The sequence below is a fragment of the Bos taurus genome, chromosome 24 (assembly GCF_002263795.3).
Source record: "Bos taurus isolate L1 Dominette 01449 registration number 42190680 breed Hereford chromosome 24, ARS-UCD2.0, whole genome shotgun sequence".
Classification (NCBI taxonomy): Eukaryota; Metazoa; Chordata; class Mammalia; order Artiodactyla; family Bovidae; genus Bos; species Bos taurus.
In genome coordinates, this window is record NC_037351.1 from 24,858,784 (window position 1) to 24,878,079 (window position 19,296).

A 19,296-nucleotide genomic window follows, 5' to 3' on the forward strand; every position below is an offset into this window, starting at 1 on the left:
CTGATCATTTTAGATTTATGAATTATTTACAAGGCATGCAAAAGAAGCATGCTCCCCTAAATTATTCACATAAAAATTGGATTGGCATTGGAAAAAATCAAATGTATGTAAATGAAAGAGAAAGAAACACAGAGACTTGTATTTTTCTTCCCAGTAATCTCTGAGTGTTTGAAATACCCCTAGCACTCTGAACATTGCCTTGAACAGAGTACTAAGTAAGTAAGTCATGTTCTTTGACCTATTATATTAGTTAGACTAATAGTTAAAATAGGGAGGGAAAATGAACTCAGCCCTTATTTTCACTTCTCTTATTAAATCCTAACAGTAAAGAAATAGTATCCTCTTTTGTTGCTATTTAATCGCTAAGTCATATCTGACTCTCTTGCAACCCCATGTACTATAGCCCACCAGAGTCCTCTGTTCATGGGATTTCCCAGGCAAGAACACTGGAGTGAGTTGCCATTTTCTCCTCCAAGGAATCTTCCTGACCCAGGGATCAACCTGTGTCTCCTGCTTGACAGACAGAAACTTTGCCACTGAGCTACCAGGGAAGCCTGGTGTCATCTTACTATTAAAAAGTGCATAGTGCTCTTTGCTGAGTATTCTTGTACTTGCGTGGTCTAATTTAATCTTCGCAACCATCACATTAAGTAGGTGTCAACCTCAAGTATTGCGATTTTTGTTTGTCTTCTTTGATACCTGTTTTCTTCATTATAAACTAGTATTATCTAAGTATAGTGAATTTTCTATGTATACTCTTGTACATGGCTAAATACTGCACTTTCATCCCTCTTCCTAGGGGCCAAATATAAATGAAAACAGCGATAAGCCTTTGTATCAACATGGACATAATCTACTAATTTTCTGATGATTCTTATTTGATAGCCATCAAATTGATCCTTTCTGATTAGCCATTATTTCCATTCAGCATCTATATAGGCTCTTAAGTGTTCTAAATTCATATGGTAGCCTTCTGACATCCTGGCATGTTAAGTGTTTTTGCTTTTTATTATATAGTTTTAATAATACTGCTTTATATCCTCATTCATTCAAATTTTTAGTTTTCCTTTGTTTTTTTAAAAGTAATTTAATTTTACTTAATTTTTTTTTAATTGGAGGATAATTGCTTTACAGTGTTGTACTGGTGGTTTTTACTTTTAAGGAAATAAAACTCTAAAACCAGAAAAGGAAAAAGTCAAAGACCTTTAGTATAGTTTCAGAAATCACAATCTCTGACTCAGCCCTAATTGTTCTTTTTAAATCTCCCCCAGTGATTTGGGTTTATTCAAAGCCTGATTTTTACATTAGAAGCAAGAGTATTTTTATTTGGAACGTGTTTCTGTGTCCTGACAAAGTCACTCTCCTCTGTGAGAGTCTTTCTTTCCAGCCTTGTTTATCCCATCAGACATTCCTGCCAGGAACAGCCCTGTTTACATAACTGCCCTCGTTGGACGGAGTATTTTACTTTGCACAGCCCTGCACTCACACCACAGCCTGTTTAACATGGAACAAGCACAGATCTGAAGCGCACTAAAGAATGCCCAAGAAGCTTGATGTGTGGCAAAGAAAAGTGGAGGCGTTTGGATGAAAATGAAGCAATGCAAGAGGGAGCAAGAACAGGGCAGAGACCAAAGCAAACAAAAGGAGAGAGGGGTGTTTTTTTGGTGGGCAGGGCTGGAGGGGAAAACGTGCTGGTTCAGGAGTGTGGGACAGCGGGGTCCACTGTTGAAAGCATGTCATTCAAGAAACAGGCTTCCCAGGTGGTGATGGTGGTAAAGAACCCGCCTGCCAATGCAGATAGACATAAGAGACCTGAGTTCAATCCCTGGGTTGGGAAGATCCCTTGGAGAAGGGAATGGCTACCCACTCCAGTATCCTTGCCTGAAGAATCCATGGACAGAGGAGCCTGGTGGGCTACAGTCCATGGGGTCTCAAAGAGCTGGACACAACTGAGCGTGAAATGACACACGTTCATGAAACACTTGAACAGAAATGGAGACCCAGGTCTCAGAGCCATAGCATGGCTATTGTGTCTCCATTTTTTAATTAAAAGAAAAAGGTTTAACAAGCATGAGGGGCTCTTTGTCATGTAAGGGCCTTTTCCTTTGACTAGAGTTTTCATCTTTGACTGTAGTCTTGGCTGATTTCTAGTAACGTAGGACTCTCATCCACAACACTGTGGTCACAAATATATTAGAATAATCGTATTTTTTTTAAGTTTTTATTATTTTGGTTGTGCTAGGTCTTCGTTGCTTTGCCCGAACTTTCTGCAGCGAGCTTCATTGCTGCAAGCGGGGACTACTCTCTAGTTGAGCTACACGGGCTTCTCACTGGGGTGGCTTCTCTTGTTGCAGAGCACAGGGTCTAGGCGCGTGGCTTCAGTAGTTGTTACTCACAGGCTCAGTAGTTGTGGTGCACAGGCTTAGTTGCTCCATAGCATGTGGAATCTTCCCAGATCAGGGATGGAACCTGTGCCCGATACATTAGCAAGCGGATTCTTAGCCACTGCGCCAGCAGAGAAGTCCTGTATCTTTTTCTTTCGGCTGCACTGAGTCTTTGTTGTAGCACACAGTCTTCTCTTGTTGCGGCTCACTGCCTTAGTTGCCCCACAGCATATGGGATCTGAGGTTCCCCAACCAGGGATGGAACTCGAGTCCCCTGCATTGGAAAGCAGATTCGTAACTACTAGACTGCCAGGGAAGTCCCAACGTGAAACATCTTACTCGGAGTTGCTCTTCACTGAGCAGAGGGTGCAGGAGCAGCTTGTCGTAGAAAAGGTGACCTTGGCCATCTCCCGTTCTCTCTCTTTCCCAGAACCAGTCCTCTCATCAAGTGGCAGTGCTCCACCCTGCACCCCTATCTTCTGCATTGCTCTCTCCTGTCTTCCTCCCAGCTACCTGGCTTCCAACTGTGCCACTTCCTTAAATTGAGAATGCTTGGCAATGGCTCCTGCTCTTCTGGAGTTTTGCCCAGACTGATATAAGAAGGAGCCAACACTTTCCTCCTAGCCCGTCCCGCATTCTGAAGAGTCTCATGATTGCACTCCTTTTCGTTCAGGACAAGTTCCTCTTGGTCACATTTGACTGCTCTCTGATGGTCGTTGAGCCCTCACCGGGTGCTGCTCACCAAGTGTAACCCTTTAGGTATGTTTAATAATCCCAACAGCTGATGTGGGTGGTGTTGCCCTTGTATTCTGGAGTTAGGAGACAAATGGGAAGAGTGGAAGGCTATGACCTAATCAGGGCTGCACAGTGGGAGGGAGAGCCAGCTCCAGAAGTTCATACACTTAATTGCCGTGTGAAGATGTGGAGGCAAAATGATAACTCATGAGTACATGCTGAGCCGTGAGAACAAAGCATGCCTGGCGCCCACAGTGTCGTTGCACCTTAGAGCTCTGCTCTTATGTCACCCGCAAAGCCTTTCAGGGGTTGCCTTGCTGGCATGTGCATATGTATATGTGTGTGTGTGTGTGTGTGTGTGTGTGTGTGTGTGTATGTATGTATGTATATATATGTGATGTGTTTATATTTACACACACATTTACTTTATTTGGGGTTTCCCTGGTGGCTCAGATGGTAGAGAATCTGCCTGCAGTGCAGGGTCCAATCCCTGGTTTGGGACGATCCCCTAGAGAAGGAAATTGCTGCCCACTCCAGTGTTCTTGCCTGGAGAATCCCTGGAGCCCCTGGCAGGCTTCAGTCCATGAGGTTGCAGAGAGTCAAACATGACTGAGTGACTAACACTTTCACTTTTGTACTCTATTTCAGTTTCCGTTCCAAAATTAAAGGGAAGGGTACATCTACATCCTGTCCCCACATATACATAGCCTCACCCATCATCAACAGCCCCCAGCACAGTGGTACCTGTGTTAAAATTTATGAACCTACATTGACACATCATTATCACCAAAGTCCATGGTTTACATAACAGTTCACTCTTGGTGTTGCCCAGTCTGTGTGTTTGGACAAAAGTATAATGGCATGTATCCACCATTATGGAATCATACACAGTATTTTCACTGCCCTAAAAATCACCTGTGCTCTGTCCATTCATCTCTCCCTCTCCACTAATCCCTGAAAGTGAGGTCACTCAGTCGTGTCCGACTCTTTGCGACCCCGTGGACTGTAGCCCACCAGGCTCCTCTGTCCATGGGATTCTCTAGGCAAGAATACTGGAGTGGGTTGCCATTTCTGGTCTTTTTACTGTCTCCATAGTTTTGCCTTTTCCAGAGTGCCTTATAGTTGGAATCATAGAAAGGCCTAGAGCCTTTTCAGATTGGCTTCTTTCACTTAGTAATAGGCATTCAAGTTTCCTCTACATCTTTTTATGGCTTGATTGTCTCACATTTTGTAGCTAAAGGATTTAATGAAAATGTACCCCTGACCTTTAGAAGTGCAACTTAGGACCTCTGGACTATGTTTTCATTTCATTCATTTGCTAGCTTTTCCATCTTAAGTCCATGCCCTAAGCCAAGGTGGGTGTTAAAAAATGTGCATGGTTCTCCCAGCCGCCTCTGATTATGCTGAGTATGCTGTACATCAGACTTTTAAGAAACTATTCGTGTTTCTCTGCATGGAGTTTTAATCACTTCAGCTTTGGCCTGAAGGTTCAAAACTAAATCCCTTATAATCAAGGCACTTTTTTTCCTAATGAAAACCACAGCTTGAGCAGCTGCTCGTGTTATTGTCTCTCTTCTGTGGTCCCACTGGTGTGTGGGAGTTGACTGTCGGGCTGTGGAAAAGGGAGCAAATGAGAATCCAAGAAAGGGGTCATGTTTCAATAGAGGAAGAATGGTGGAATGTTAAAATCCTTGAGTGTGCTCCTCACCCTCCCCACACTTTGGACATGCAGTTTGGCTCTCTTTTTCCTTTTTAAATACTTCCATAAGGCGTGGAAGAGAAGCACATATCGTATGAACCAGAGTACTGAAAATTCCTAGACCTCAGCTCTGAGTCCACGCAGAGTGCCTTCATTTTTGCCTGGAGTTGTAAAATGACAACGTAGCTTTAAAGTCTGCCTGGATGTCGTGTACTTCCATATTTTGTCCATCTGTATCAGTGGGGTCTTCCTTTTCCTTTGTCTGCTTGAAATTGTGTTTATCTGTGGGTAATTTTTTTTTCTTGCGTCAATTTCTATATCTCATTTTCTTTTTCAGATTTGTTTCCATATCTCCTTTACACCTAATTTTCTCTTCCCTGCTTCCCATTTTCTCTTAACCTTTGTTTTCTCATTCAGTTTTTGGTACTGTATGATTTTCAGTTCTGCAAATAAAGCTCGAAGTTTTACTTTTGCTGTTCATAAGTTTTTCATCTAGATAAATAGATTGTTTTCTCTTTCTCCAAAAAGATCCTACCTCAAATCAAACTGTTTTTTTACTTACCAGAACCTTGTGTGTTTTTTTGTTTTTGTTTTGTTAATGTGGGCTTTTGATCCCTAATAGCAGCAGCTGCTTCATCCCAGCAACTATTTCCAGTGTAAGAGATTTTTTTTAATGGCTTTATTGAAGTGTCATATATATATATACATGTATATATATTTCATAAAACTCACCCATTATAAACATACAGGTCATTGATTTTTTTTTTAATTTTTCTGCAACAGCTTTATGGAAGTATAATTCATATACGAGTGCCAGAGATTAAAAAGAGTAGCAAGGTTCTGTTCCAACCGAATGGGTGAATTATCGGTAACACCATGTACTCTCCACGCTCCAGTCACCCTAAGTTACCCTGATATGAAGACAGGTTTTAACTTGTAACCAATTGCCAGGGTCATATGGGGATTAAAGGAAACCAACTGAGTAGCCCTCCACACTAGCACAGCAGGATTCATTGCCTATGTGAATAGTAAATGACCCTTCTTCCTACTACTGCTGCTGCTGCTGCTGCTGCTGCGTCGCTTCAGTCATGTCCGACTCTGTGCGACCCCATAGACGACAGCCCACCAGGCTCCACCGTCCCTGGGATTCTCCAGGCAAGAACACTGGAGTGGGTTGCCATTTCCTTCTCAGTGCATATAAGTGAAAAGTGAAAGTGAAGTCGCTCAGTCGTATCCAACTCTTATCGACCCCATGGACTGCAGCCTACCAGGCTCCTCCGTCCATGGGAGTTTCCAGGCAAGAGTACTGGAGTGGGGTGCCAGGGCCTTCTCCCTTCTTCCTACTAACTCAGGGCAATTTTTTCCAGTAACTTACAAGGCACAGTCACTTCCTCTCCCTGTTGACCTCATCCTGAGGGAGGGTGGTATCGGTGGTTTGGGGCAGCAGCATAATCAAGGTGGGCTTGGGGTGAGAATGCGTGAGTGATGATCCTGGACTTGCTATTGACTTGCTGTGACCAAAGGTAATTCTTCGATAATCCCCGCCCACCTCTGTGGTCTTTTGAGTGAGGTGATATGTGTGCATGAACACCTTTCGAGTGAATGTAGGTTGACTGTGGAGTCACCCCGACAGGGCTCCTGTCCAGAGGTTCAGACTCCTTTTTCTTTCCTATTTTGTGTTTCCACGTTCTGTGAGGTCTCTTTCTTAAGAAGCTGTTCGTTGAGCATTGGAACGTGCTTCTCTCTCCTCATGCTTTGTCAGTGCTGGCATTTAACAAGTTCAGGCCTTTGGAGTCAGGCAGGTCTTATCATCATTCATTACCATCTTTAGATGGAAATATGTGGGGCTGAGGCCAGAAGTAGTGGGAGCTCCTGGTATGTCCAGGCTGAGGGCTGTCAGTGGTATAGGTCTTAACTGAGCTTGCCCATAACGCTTAGGCTAAAAGCTGCAAACAGAGACCTCCCACTTAGAGTCATCCTTTCAGTTTGAGGGAGAAGGAAGAACCTCAAGAGCCTAGACTTCCCACCTAATTTTCCCGAGTATTTCCTGACTGATACCTGCCCACTCAGTACAGCATCATGTCCATCAGTATTGTGTTAGCCGTTGTTCAAACCACAGCCACTCCCTCCTCTCTCTTAGAAACCAGAGTAGTCTCGGGGTTAGAGGAGATTTTTTTATTTGAGTGAGCCATTAAATTAATAATTAGATGTGTTTATATTTTTAAAAAAATCCAGATCTCTTACCTCTGGAAATTGTCAGGTGCTCAAGCTATGAGGTTGCCATCTCCACCTTTTTATTAATTTTAGCAATTTACAACTTCTCTGGCTATGTAAATCCTTGATTTTGAGAGTCTGAAGTGTGTGTGTGTGTGTGTGTGTGTATGCATGTTAAGTCACTTCAGTTGTGTCCAACTCTTTGTGACCTCGTGGACTGTAGCCCGTCAGACTCCTGTGTCCATGAGATTCTCCAGGCAAGAATCCTGGCGAGGCTTGCCACTCCCTCCTCCAGGGAATCTTCCCGACCCAGGAATCGAACCCACACCTCCTGTGTCTCCTACATTAGCAGGTGGATTCTTTACCACTAGTGCCACCTGGGAAGCCTGTGTGTGTGTGTGTTTCCCTGTTCTGAACATCCACTCTTCAAAACAAGAATTTATTAAATTTCTAGTATGGACTCAAACTGAGCTGTCAAAGAAGACAACATGAACCCTGCTATCAGAGTGCTTGTGGTCTAATTAAGAGAGCAATACAAAAATAAGTGAAATAAGTAGAGAATAGTTAAACATTAACCTCTGATGATAACTATGAACAAAGATCAGCATGAGCTGAGGTTGTGAAGGAGAGCTTCATGGATGACATTGGACTTTTTAAATTCATTCCCTCACTCAACTGTTATTAAGTACTTACTGTGTGAATTGCAAGGAGATCCAACCAGTCCATTCTGAAGGAGATCAGCCCTGGGATTTCTTTGGAAGGAATGATGCTAAAGCTGAAACTCCAGTACTTTGGCCACCTCATGCGAAGAGTTGACTCATTGGAAAAGACTCTGATGCTGGGAGGGATTGGGGGCAGGAAGAGAAGGGGACGACAGAGGATGAGATGGCTGGATGGCATCACTGACTTGATGGACATGAGTTTGAGTGAAGTCCGGGAGTTGGTGATGGACAGGGAGGCCTGGCATGCTGCGATTCGTGGGGTCGCAAAGAGTCGGACACGACTGAGCAACTGATCTGTGTGAATTGTGCAATATTGGACCCCAAGAATAACAAGGTAATTGACACATCCTATGCTTTCTTTAGAAAGTTTTTACTGTTTCATTTACAAAGACATGCAAAAAAATAAGAATGATAAAGTATACATGTTTGGGTGTATTTGATAAAAATCTATAAATAGATGCTTGAATATAATAGGTGCTTGGATAAAAATCTATAAATAGATAATGAGAGCACAAGAGTGTGGTCAGTTATCTACCTGAGATGTTTTATAGAGGAGGTGATGAGTGAATTGGTTTTGGATGAGTTGTTGTTCTTATTGTTCAGTCACTCAGTCGTGTCTGACTCTTTGTGACCCCATGGATTGCAGCACGCCAGGCTTCCCTGTCCTTCACTGTCCCCCAGAGCTTGCTCAAACTCATGTCCATTGAGCTGGTGACGCTGTCCACCCATCTCATCCCCTGGCACCCCCTTCTCCTCCTGCCCTCAGTCTTTGGATGAGTAGCGTGGCCAAACCTGGAAACAGAGGAAAGGCGTTCCTGACCTGGAGTTCAGTTAAAGAAGAGGTGTCCTTCACTGTACATGGATCTACATGGCTTTTTAGCATGATGAGAGGAAAGTGAAGGTCAGATCTTAGACAGCCTGTATATTCTCTGTAAAGTTAAATTGTACAGGAGGCGGAGGGTCACCAGAGTCTTTACATCAGAGGGTAAAAGGGCACTCCCTACCCCCTACCCTGGCAATCCATGCTTCTCTGCCTCCACCTTGCTGCACCCCAGAGGCTGGCCGGTAGGGCTAAATCTGTAGACTCTCCTGCCCTTTGATTTCCAGCTAAGTTCAGCCATTGGATAGACAGCCCCAGCAGGAGATTGGGTAGGGGTGCGGTCGAGGGAGGAGGCTGGGCAAGGTCTTTATGTTCTCCAGCTCATGCCTCCCTTGAAGGATGGCCTGGGAGCAGCTGCATCTCCCCTTCTCAGGGCGACCTACTGACATAACCTTCTCCTGCCTGGTAACTAGTCCCTCCCTCGGCCCCACAGGTCTATGGTGGTGACTCTTCTCTGATGCTATCCCTAGCTTATCACTGTGCTTCCGCTGCAGCCCACCACACCATCATTAGTGGTCCTGCCGTGAATAATTCCTCTGCAAATTATCCTCATTTAAAATATGATTCGATTTTAATTTTAAGCAGTCGTGGAAAGAATAGTTTCCTGGAATGGAAGTCAAGGGGCAAAGCAATCAAGGGGTAAAACTGGCCAAAGCCAGATGATGTGGTTAGAATATGCAGCGGTTGCGGGGATGGAGAGGAAGGGATGCCTGCAGGAAAGGGGATGGAGTTGAATTCACACCAGTTGAATGTGAGAGTTCAGGGAAATGGAGGCGTCAAGGATGACCACCCAGGGTTCTGACTTGGGTGGCTGCTTGATTCAAAAAATAAAAAGATGAGTTGCATGTATCAATTTTGAGAGAGATCTTTGTGGGAGAACTACTGGGAGATAGGGACCAGGTATTGGGTAGATCAGTGTGGAATTCAAGAGAGATCTGACTGGTGGGAAGGTTGGTGTACTGTCAGCTTACACATGGTCCCTGAAGCCAAGGTGATGGGTGAGGTTCCCCCAGGAGAGCCGAGAGACTGGAAGAAGGCAGGCAGTCATGCACAGAACTTACAAGGACACTAAAAGGACCCAGAGTTCTGCAGAGACTGAGAGGAGAGCAAGGGCACAAGCCAAGGGGAGAGGAGCAATATTGGTTGCCCAGGTGGTGGAGGAAATATTTTCAGAAGCTGAATGGAGCCAGGTCAGGGAGGGACGTGAAAGCTAAGACAGAGCAGCCTGGGCTGGGTGGTTAGAAATTAAAGAGCTATTACAGGTTTGTATATTTATTCATTTATTCTACAAATGTGTATTGAACATTTAGGTTCTTGAGTGAAATGGAATCCATTAAGGTTGTGTTTCAAGATGAGTAAAGTGAAAAGGCAGAGATGGAGACAGCCTTAAAATCTGAAGCAGTTAATACCATTATGAACCAATAAGGATCAAAACCAGAGTAGTCTCAGTGCATGCTGAGGACAAACAGATTTCAAGGAAAGAAAGGGCAAGACACAGGCGAGACTGAATACAGAAGCAGCGAGGTGAAGACTAACTGGTGATTCTCACCAGTACATGTTAGGAAGCATGTCGTGTTTATGATAAATTGAGCCCTGGAAAACTTCTGATCATTCGGAAGAAGCAAATGAACAACTAGATGCAATGAAAAGTATAATTTTTCCCATTTTCAACAAATAGAAAAATAATTTGCATAGTGTGAAATAGCTTGGCTGGCTAGAACATGTGTCCCAGAATGAATCAGAGTTTTGAATCCAGTTAAGTTCAAGGATGGAGTTTCAGAATTGAAAGCAATGATCTGACCACTTGTTTCATGGAGATTGAGAAACAAATAGAACTACCCACAGATGGTTGATGATGAAATTCATAATTTTTTTGGTTGATGATTTCTTTCTGTTTGTTGACTTTAATTCCTATTGTCTGTTGGTTACAAGTTTGGAACTTTTGTTCTGAGATTTGTTCTTTACTTTTCTTTTTATCCCAATTCCACTTCCAACCCTCCCCCAACCCTGAAAAAAAATTATAATGTAAGAACTAACTAGAAGTAATATTAGGAATCAAAGTGTAGAATAAGATATGTAATTTGTGTGAAATACTACATTATGTATTGTAGTATTGTATTATGTATATACATTATGTATATAGTATAGTATAAAATACAAATTATATTTCACATTTGTGTTTTCCTTTTTATCTTTTTACGATTTATTTATTTATGGCTGCATTGGGTCTTCGTTGCTGTGAGAGGGCTTTCTCTGGTTGTGGCGAGCAGGGCTACTCTGTTTGTGGTGTGTGGGTTTCTTATTGCGATAATTTCTCCTGTTTTAGAGCATGGACTCTAGGCACTTGGGCTTCAGTAGTTGTGGTGCATGGGCTTAGCTGTCTTGGACCAGGGATTAAACCCACATCCCCTGCGTTGGCAGGCAGAGTGTTAACCACTGAGCCACCAGGGAAGTCCTTGGGTTTTTATTTTTTTAGTTAGGCTTAATCGTATTAGAAGTTTCAAAACTTGGTAGTAAGAAGCTGAACAGAATATGAAATATGAATTACCTTATTACCAAATAATTATATCTACCTTTATAGTGAGGAAAGTGCAATTCTAATCTCAAGGTACTATTTTGCACCTATCACATTGGCACTGATAATAGGAAATGAGAAAACCATCAGTGGGAGTATAAGTGGGCACATGCTCTGTGAAGGTTAGTTTGGCAATATCTATCAAAAATAAAAACACACTTACCCTCTGGCCCAGCAGTTTCCACACGCAGGCATTTTCCCGCCAATGTACTTGGATTCAGCACACAAAGCTTTTGCTACAAAGTTGGAATAAGTTTGAATGCCCGTCAACAGGGCACTTGTTTAATTAGTTATGGTGTTTGCACAGAGTAGAATATTGTGTACCTCTTAAAAAGAACAAGACAGATTTTTATGGAATGATAGAAGAACTATATGGAATCCTACCGTTTGTTTGGGTAAGAGTGGTCTTTGGGTAAGAGTGGACTCTATCCGATACCATCTCTGGACGAATGTACAGGATACGAAGAGATCTGAGGATCAGATTGGGAAGGAGACATTTTACCCTAAACCCTTACATACAATTTTAACTTTTTGGCAATTATATATATTAAGTAAATCATAAAAACTCTTCACATTCCTCAGGAAAAGGGACTCCAGGTGGTTCACCAACAGTACTGGTGAAAGGTTTAGGTAAATGAGTTTTCATATGTTGTTGGTAGAAGTGAACAGTAGAAGAAGAAAGCATTTACAGACGCTTTTTAGAAGGCAATCTCTTGGTTGCTGCAGTTTAGAATAACTAATAAGATGCATCTCTTTTTACCTGGCAGTCCTTTTCCATTTCAGTCCTATAGAAAATCCAGCCTGTTTTCATCCATGGAGTTAAAAATACAAAAGCACTCTTAAGTTAAATCTTGAGTGTAAGTGTAGACTCCTGCCCATGTTTATTTGTTGTTATTCAGTTGCTAAGTTGTCTCTGACTCTTTGCGACCCCATGAACTGCAGCATGCCTGTCCTTCACCATCTCCCAGAGTTTGTTCAAACTCATGTCCATTGAGTCGGTGATGCCATCCAGCCATCTCATTTTTTGTCATCCCCTTCTCCTCCTGCCCTCAATCTTTCCCAGCATCAGGGTCTTTTCAAATGAGTCAGCTCTTCACATGAGGTGGCCAAAGTACTGGAGTTTCAGCTTCAACATCAGTCCTTCCAAAGAAATCCCAGGGCTGATCTCCTTCAGAATGGACTGGTTGGATCTCCTTGCAGTCCAAGGGACTCTCAAGAGTCTTCTCCAACACCACAGTTCAAAAGCATCAATTCTTTGGCGCTCAGCCGTCTTTATGGTCCAGCTCTCACATCCGTACATGACTACTGGGAAAAGGATAGTTTTGACTGTGTGTTTATTTATTTATTGAAAAATGGCAGCTGGTTTGTTGCTTCTGTCACTTGAGAATCCTCATTTCTTCACATCTGGAAATGACCCAATGGTTTTAAGATCCAGTTATTCGAACCATTTAGAGTGTATTTTCACTCACACAACTGACTTGGTGGGCTGTCTCTGAAAGAGGTAAGAGAAGAAAAGAAGAATTCCTTCGTTTTTTTCAATCATAAGCCCTGCTTGATGCCGCATGTGGTATAATACCAGGTACCATGGGAAATCACTCATCCCTGGTAATTGAGTTTTCAACATTCTGGAACTTTTTTTTTTTTGGCCATGCCATTCAGCATGTGGGTTCTTAGTCCCCTGAGCAGGAATCTACCCTGCGCCTCCTGCATTGGGAGCTCAGAGCCTTAACCACTGGACCACCAGGGAAGTCTCTGGGACTCTTAACCACTTTTGTTCGTCTGAGCCGTTCTTAGCTCACTGTTGTTTTGGTGTTCTAGTGCCATTTTTGTTGCTTTCTTTTCCATTTTATCATTTGTGCTGATTTCTGTGACCTTTTCCAGCTCCAAGCCGGGAGGGGGTGGATGGCGGGGGGGAAACTGGGTGGCTGTCGCCACTGACTTGAGTTATGGCCCCACAGATGGATAATAACGGCCCTGGCTCTCGCTTGGTTTGCTTTTCTTTACACATATGAAGTCGGCCACTGTGCTAAAGGGCAGGTGAGCAGTAAACCAGAGTGGTGACAGGAGATTGCCTGCAGGCAGTGCTCGTCACCAGCTGTGATGGGAGCCCCATCTTCAGGGGCACAGAACTCACTTCTCATTGACCCCAGCTTCCCAGCCAGTAGCAAACAGGACAGAACTGAATTTGACCACCTTTACTCTCCTTGTTCTCTCTACCCATCTCACTGTTGTTGCTGTCTCTTGTTAATTTAGCAAAATTTGTTTCCATTTTTCATCTCTGACAAGTGACCTTTTCCTTCTAAGTAACAAAGTCCTATAGACTGTTCAGCATCATATAGGAGCTCGAAATGTAGACGCCTCAGGTAGGGCTTTGGGCCTCTTGGCTGCCCTTTTTTTTTTTAAGCTGTATCAGGTCTTAACTTAGTTGTAGCACACAGGATCTTTTTAGCTGTGGCTTGTGGGATCTAGTTCCCCAATCAGGGATCAAACCCTGACCACCTGCATTGAGAACTTGGAATCTTAGTCCCTGGACCACCAGAGAAGCCCTTTAGCTGTGTGTTTAATGCATCATCTCTGTTGAAGTAAATCGCTGTGATTATCTTGAGGGACATACACCAAAATACAGATATTTTCTGAATGACAGTTATCGTCAGCATATTAATTAATGTAGTTTTAGAAGCAACTCATGAAAGCAGATCAATAATTCTACCAGCCTTTGCTTTCTACATTATTACCTCCAGTTTCTGTAAATTGTAACCTACGAGCGTGCTGTTGAATTCATTCCTGGGAGTTTGGAGGTCCTACAGACAGAAGAGCGCTCTCAGTGGAGACTTTTTTTTTTTAATGAAATTTAAAAAACTGCTGAAAGACAATGCAGTTTCCTGCCTCTCCGGGAACAGGGTTTTGACAGTAACATCTCAGAACAGATGTTTTGGCGATCTCCAAATGTTTTTATTTGGTGGCACAAAGACTCTGTTATTCATGAAATGGTCTGTTAAAAAATTAGTTCCTCCGTGTAGGGGTTGTGGGAATATGTGTTACATAAATTGATTTCACATTTTGGCAGGGCACTGGTTCTTAACTCTTTAGATTGGCTCCAAGATTTGACTCTGACAAGTTCTGCCTTCCAGGCTGCAGCAGTGGCAGGAGAGAGAGCAGCTCAGCATCTTTCTCAGAGCACTTCAAGTTGACTCATCTGAGAGTGTCAGATTCTTTTATAGGAGAATAGAAGCTAAGTCAGTAAAGTGCTTAGAAATTTGGTCTCTTAAAATCCAGTGAGAGGATGTGGGCATGTTCGCATTTCATTTGCGTTATTCCCTAATATAAGCTACAGCTGCAGATTACAATCTGCATCTTACAATTCTGGGTTCTGGACTCATATTTAAAGGGAAAACTTCTGTTCTTAAGTTGCGCATGGGTCTGGCTCAAGTGGTAAAAAATCCTCCTGCGATGCAGGAGCTGCAAGAGATCCTGGGTTCCACCCCTGGGTCAGGAAGATCCCCTGGAGGAGGAAATGGCAACCCACTCTAGAATTCTTGCCTGGAAAATCCCATGGACAGGAGCCTGGCAGGCTATAGTCTATGGGGTCGCAAAGAGTCAGAGAACACATAATATCTCTACCTTACTAGAGACCTCAGTGTAACTACTTAGGAGTATTAGAATGTTGTAAAGACATTTCTAAATGTCTTGTTTTCTGGCCACACTTTCTGGGTCTTTGCTGTTCTCCCAGCAGGACAGAGGTCAGCAAACCGTGTGGCCTCAGGGCCAAATCTGACCTACTGCCTGTTTTTGTAAAGTTTGATTAGAACACAGCTGCTGTAATTCGTTTACAAATCGTCTGAGGCTGCTTTTGAGATACTTTGCCAGAGTTGAAATAGGTGAAGCAGAGGCCATTTAGCCCACAAAAACTAAATTATTTACAGAACGAGTTTGCCAGCCCCTGCAATAGGAAGCTGCATATATACCGTGACCTGGTATTTAAAACATTACATCAAAACATTTGATATATTTAGATCTTAAAGGTATTTGTGGGGTGTAAGAAGTATAAAATAATTATTTGGTTTTAGACCATTAAACATATGACAGGGAAATGTTTAAAATAAAAATATATGTACACACAGAAACATATAAACTAAAATCTTGCAGGACAATATAAATAAACTATATGGAAAAGAGACAAGTTAACGGATGGTATTAGATATTCAGTAAACAGTTAACAGGAATGAATGAAAGGAACTGATTTTTCTGATGTGCAATATGTTAAGATGTGAAAACATTTGGTCACATTTAGCTGCCACTTGGTTCTTACTCTTTCATCTGTGTGCGTTCATCACTCTCAGCATAGTTTCTTGTCAGTGCTCCCGTGCGGTTGAGGTCTTCCTGGCCATCTAACTGAGACGACAAACACAGGTGAGGCTAGAAGGTTAGAAGGTATGCAGCTCTACTTTTGACGCCACAGCCATGCCAGACAGAATTATTCATTTGATCCATATACCAAAACTTATTTGAGCCTGCTGATAGTAAAAGATCTCAGTCCAGTTCAGTCGCTCAGTTGTGTCCGACTCTTCGTGACCCCATGGACTGCAGCATGCCAGGCTTCCCTGTCTATCACCAACTCCCGAATTTACTCAAACTCATGTGCATCGAGTCAGTGATGCCATCCAGCCATTTCATCCTCTGTCGTCCCCTTCTCCTCCTGCCCCCACCCTCCCACCATCAGGGTCTTTTCCAATGAGTCAGCTCTCCACATCAGGTGGCCAAAGTATTGGAGTTTCAGCTTCAACATCAGTCCCTCCTTAGGATGGACTGCTTTTATCTCCTTGCAGTCCAGGGGACTCTCAAGAGTCTTCTCCAACACCACAGTTCAAAAGCATCAATTCTTCGGCACTCAGCTTTCTTTATAGTCCAGCTCTCATATCCATACATGACTACTGCAAAAACCATAGCTTTGACTAGACAGACCTTTGTTGGCCAAGTAATGTCTCTGCTTTTTAATATGCTGTCTAGGGAGGCCTGGCGTGCTGCAGTTCATGGGGTCACAAAGAGTTGGACACGACTGAGTGACTAAACTGAACTGAGGTTGGTCATAACTTTTCTTCCAAGAAGCAAATGTCTTTTAATTTCATGGCTGCAGTCACCATCTGCAGTGAGTTTGGAGCCCCCCAAAAATAAAGTCTGTCACTGTTTCCATTGTTTCCCCATCTATTTGCCATGAAGTGATGGGACCGGCTGCCATGATTTTAGTTTTCTGAATGTTGAGTTTTAAGCCAACTTTTCACTCTCCTCTTTCATTTTCATCAAGAGGATCTTTTGTTCTTCATTTTCTGCCATAAGGGTGGTGTCATCTGCATATCTGAGGTTATTGATATTTCTCCTGGCAATCTTGATTCCAGCTTGTGCTTCTTCCAGTCCAGCATTTCTCATGATGTACTCTGCATGTAAGTTAAATAAGCAGAGTGACAATATACAGCATTGATGTACTCCTTTCCCGATTTGGAACCAGTCTGTTGTTCCATGTCCAGTTCTAACTGTTGCTTCTTGACCTGCATACAGATCTCAGGAGGCAGGTCAGATGGTCTGGTATTCCCATCTCTTTCAAAATTTTCCACAGTCTATTGTCATCCACACAGTCAAAGGCTTTGGCATAGTCAATAAAGCAGAAATAGATGTTTTTCTGGAACTCTCTTGCTTTTCTGATGATCCAGGATGTTGGCAATTTGATCTCTGGTTCCTCTGCCTTTTCTAAATCCAGTTTGAACATCTGAAAGTTCATGGTTCACATACTGTTGAAGCCTGGCTTAGAAAATTTTGAGCATTACTTTGCTAGCATGTGAGATGAGTGTGATTGTGTGGTAGTTTGGGCATTATTCGGCATTGCCTTTCTTTGGGATTGGAATGAAAACCGACCTTTTCCAGTCCTGTGGCCACTGCGGAGTTTTCCAAATTTGCTGGCATATTGAGTGCAGCACTTTCACAGCATCATCTTGGACTTGAAATAGCTCAGCTGGAATTCCATCACCTCCACTAGCTTTATTCATAGTGATGTTTCCTAAGGCCCATTTGACTTCACATTCCAGGATGTCTGGCTCTAAGTGAGTGATCACACCATCGTGATAATCTGGGTTGTGAAGATCATTTTTGTACAGTTCTTCTGTGTATTCTTGCCACCTCTTCTTAATATCTTCTGCTTCTGTTAGGTCCATACCATTTTTGTCCTTTATTGTGCCCATCTTTGCATGAAATGTTCCTTTGGTATTTTAATTTTCTTAAAGAGATCTCTGGTCTTTGCCATTCTATCGTTTTCCTCTATTTCTTTGCATTGATCACTGAGGAAGGCTTTCTTATCTCTTCTTGCTATTCTTTGAAACTCTGCATTCAAATGGGTATATCTTTCCATTTCTCCTTTGCCTTTCTCATGTCTTCTTTTCACAGCTATTTGACAACCATTTTGCCTTTTCGCATTTCTTTTTCTTGGTGATGGTCTTGATCACTGCCTCCTGTACAATGTCACAAACCTCCATCCGTAGTTCTTCAGGCACTCTATCAGATCTAATCCCTTGAATCTATTGGTTACTTCCACTGTATGATCGTAAGGGATTTGATTTATGTCATACCTAAAAGATCCTAGACACGAAAAAAATTAACTAAAGAATGCCTGAAGAACAAGCACCAGATTGAAAGAGAAGAGAAATGTGTGCAGCTTTGCCCTTGACACCACAGCCATACCAGACAGAATTATTCATTTGGTCCATATGCCAAAGCATATTTGAGCCTGCTGATAGTAAAAGATCTCAGACACAAGAAAAAATAACTAAAGAATGCCTGAAGAACAAGCACCAGATTGAAAGAGAAGAGAAATGGTGATAGAGATGGGCGATCTGTCTAAGGGGTTAGAGATGGTTTGTATCAAGAAACCCAGGCTCTCTTATCTGAATCAAAATATCAGTGATCATGACAAACAGGACGAGAAAAAGAAAATATAAGAATTCTGAAGCTCTTATGTCACGAGAGAGAACATCCTGTTTTGTCAGAAGGTACTCCCCACGGCAGGATCTTTTTTTAAGGATGTGAACAGTGTCTGCAGCCACTTTTATAAGCAAACACAGGGGGGTGTTCTAGACTTTCCATGGACACAGCAACCACTGGTCACACAGGCTCTTTAGCACTTGTAATGAGGCTGGTGTGAACAGAGGTGTGCCACAAGGGTAAAACAAACACAGGATTTAAAAGACAATGTGAAAACATTGTATTCATGGAAATTCTAACTCACTGATGACTAGTTTTGTCCCCTTATTTAACACATCCCGATGCTGAAAGATTGCTTCATCCTGAAAGATAATTTCTGTTGGTTGTCTGATGTTCTTTGGTAGGATTGATTCCTGAAAAATATCCTTTGAGGCTCTGTACATTATTCAGATTTGAATGATTTTTAAGTACACCGTTGCTTGCTTTCTTTGTTGAGTGACAACATTCATCTGTGGTTTAGAAGCAAACCTTGTATACAGTAATGTAGTTCACCTTATATTTACAACTTGGAAAACCTGCAATTACTTCTGCATTGCTCTATTGTCTGCCAGTTCCAGGACTACAGTAATTTTCTTTCATTTAGCAAACACTTATTAAGTACCTATTGCATGCAAGGCATTGTGCTTCCCTGAATTTAGACATGTTGGATTTGGTGCTAATGGGACTTCCAAGTATAACCATCCAGAGGGCCTTAGATGTCTCTAGAAGTGAAAGGAAATGTAGACTGTGTCAAATATATTTATTATAAATCTGCATAGTCGTTTGCTCAAGAAAAATTGAGATGTTTAACTTCACTGATCTTCAAAGAGATGCAGATTAATAAAAGGAAGAGATGCTTTGTAATATGCATGGAATTGTTTAATTGAAAAAATACTCAGAACAAGATTGTGCTCCAACTAGGAGGCACATAGCCTGTTGGTAGAAATATAAACTGGTTTAGGTTTTTTTGGGGAAAAAAAAAATTTAGCCATGAATGGTAAACAAGAAATTGTGTTACTCTTTAATAATCTCACTCCAGAAGATTTATCCCCAAAACATGAACCAAAAGACAGAATCCCTGT

General features: G+C 42.4%; 1 protein-coding gene across 2 annotated transcripts in view; it reads left to right on the plus strand.

Moving 5' to 3' along the window:
* GAREM1 (GRB2 associated regulator of MAPK1 subtype 1) overlaps window positions 1-19,296 on the plus strand; it is a 236,734-nt gene that overhangs the window by 164,109 nt on the left and 53,329 nt on the right. The window lies entirely within an intron of this gene.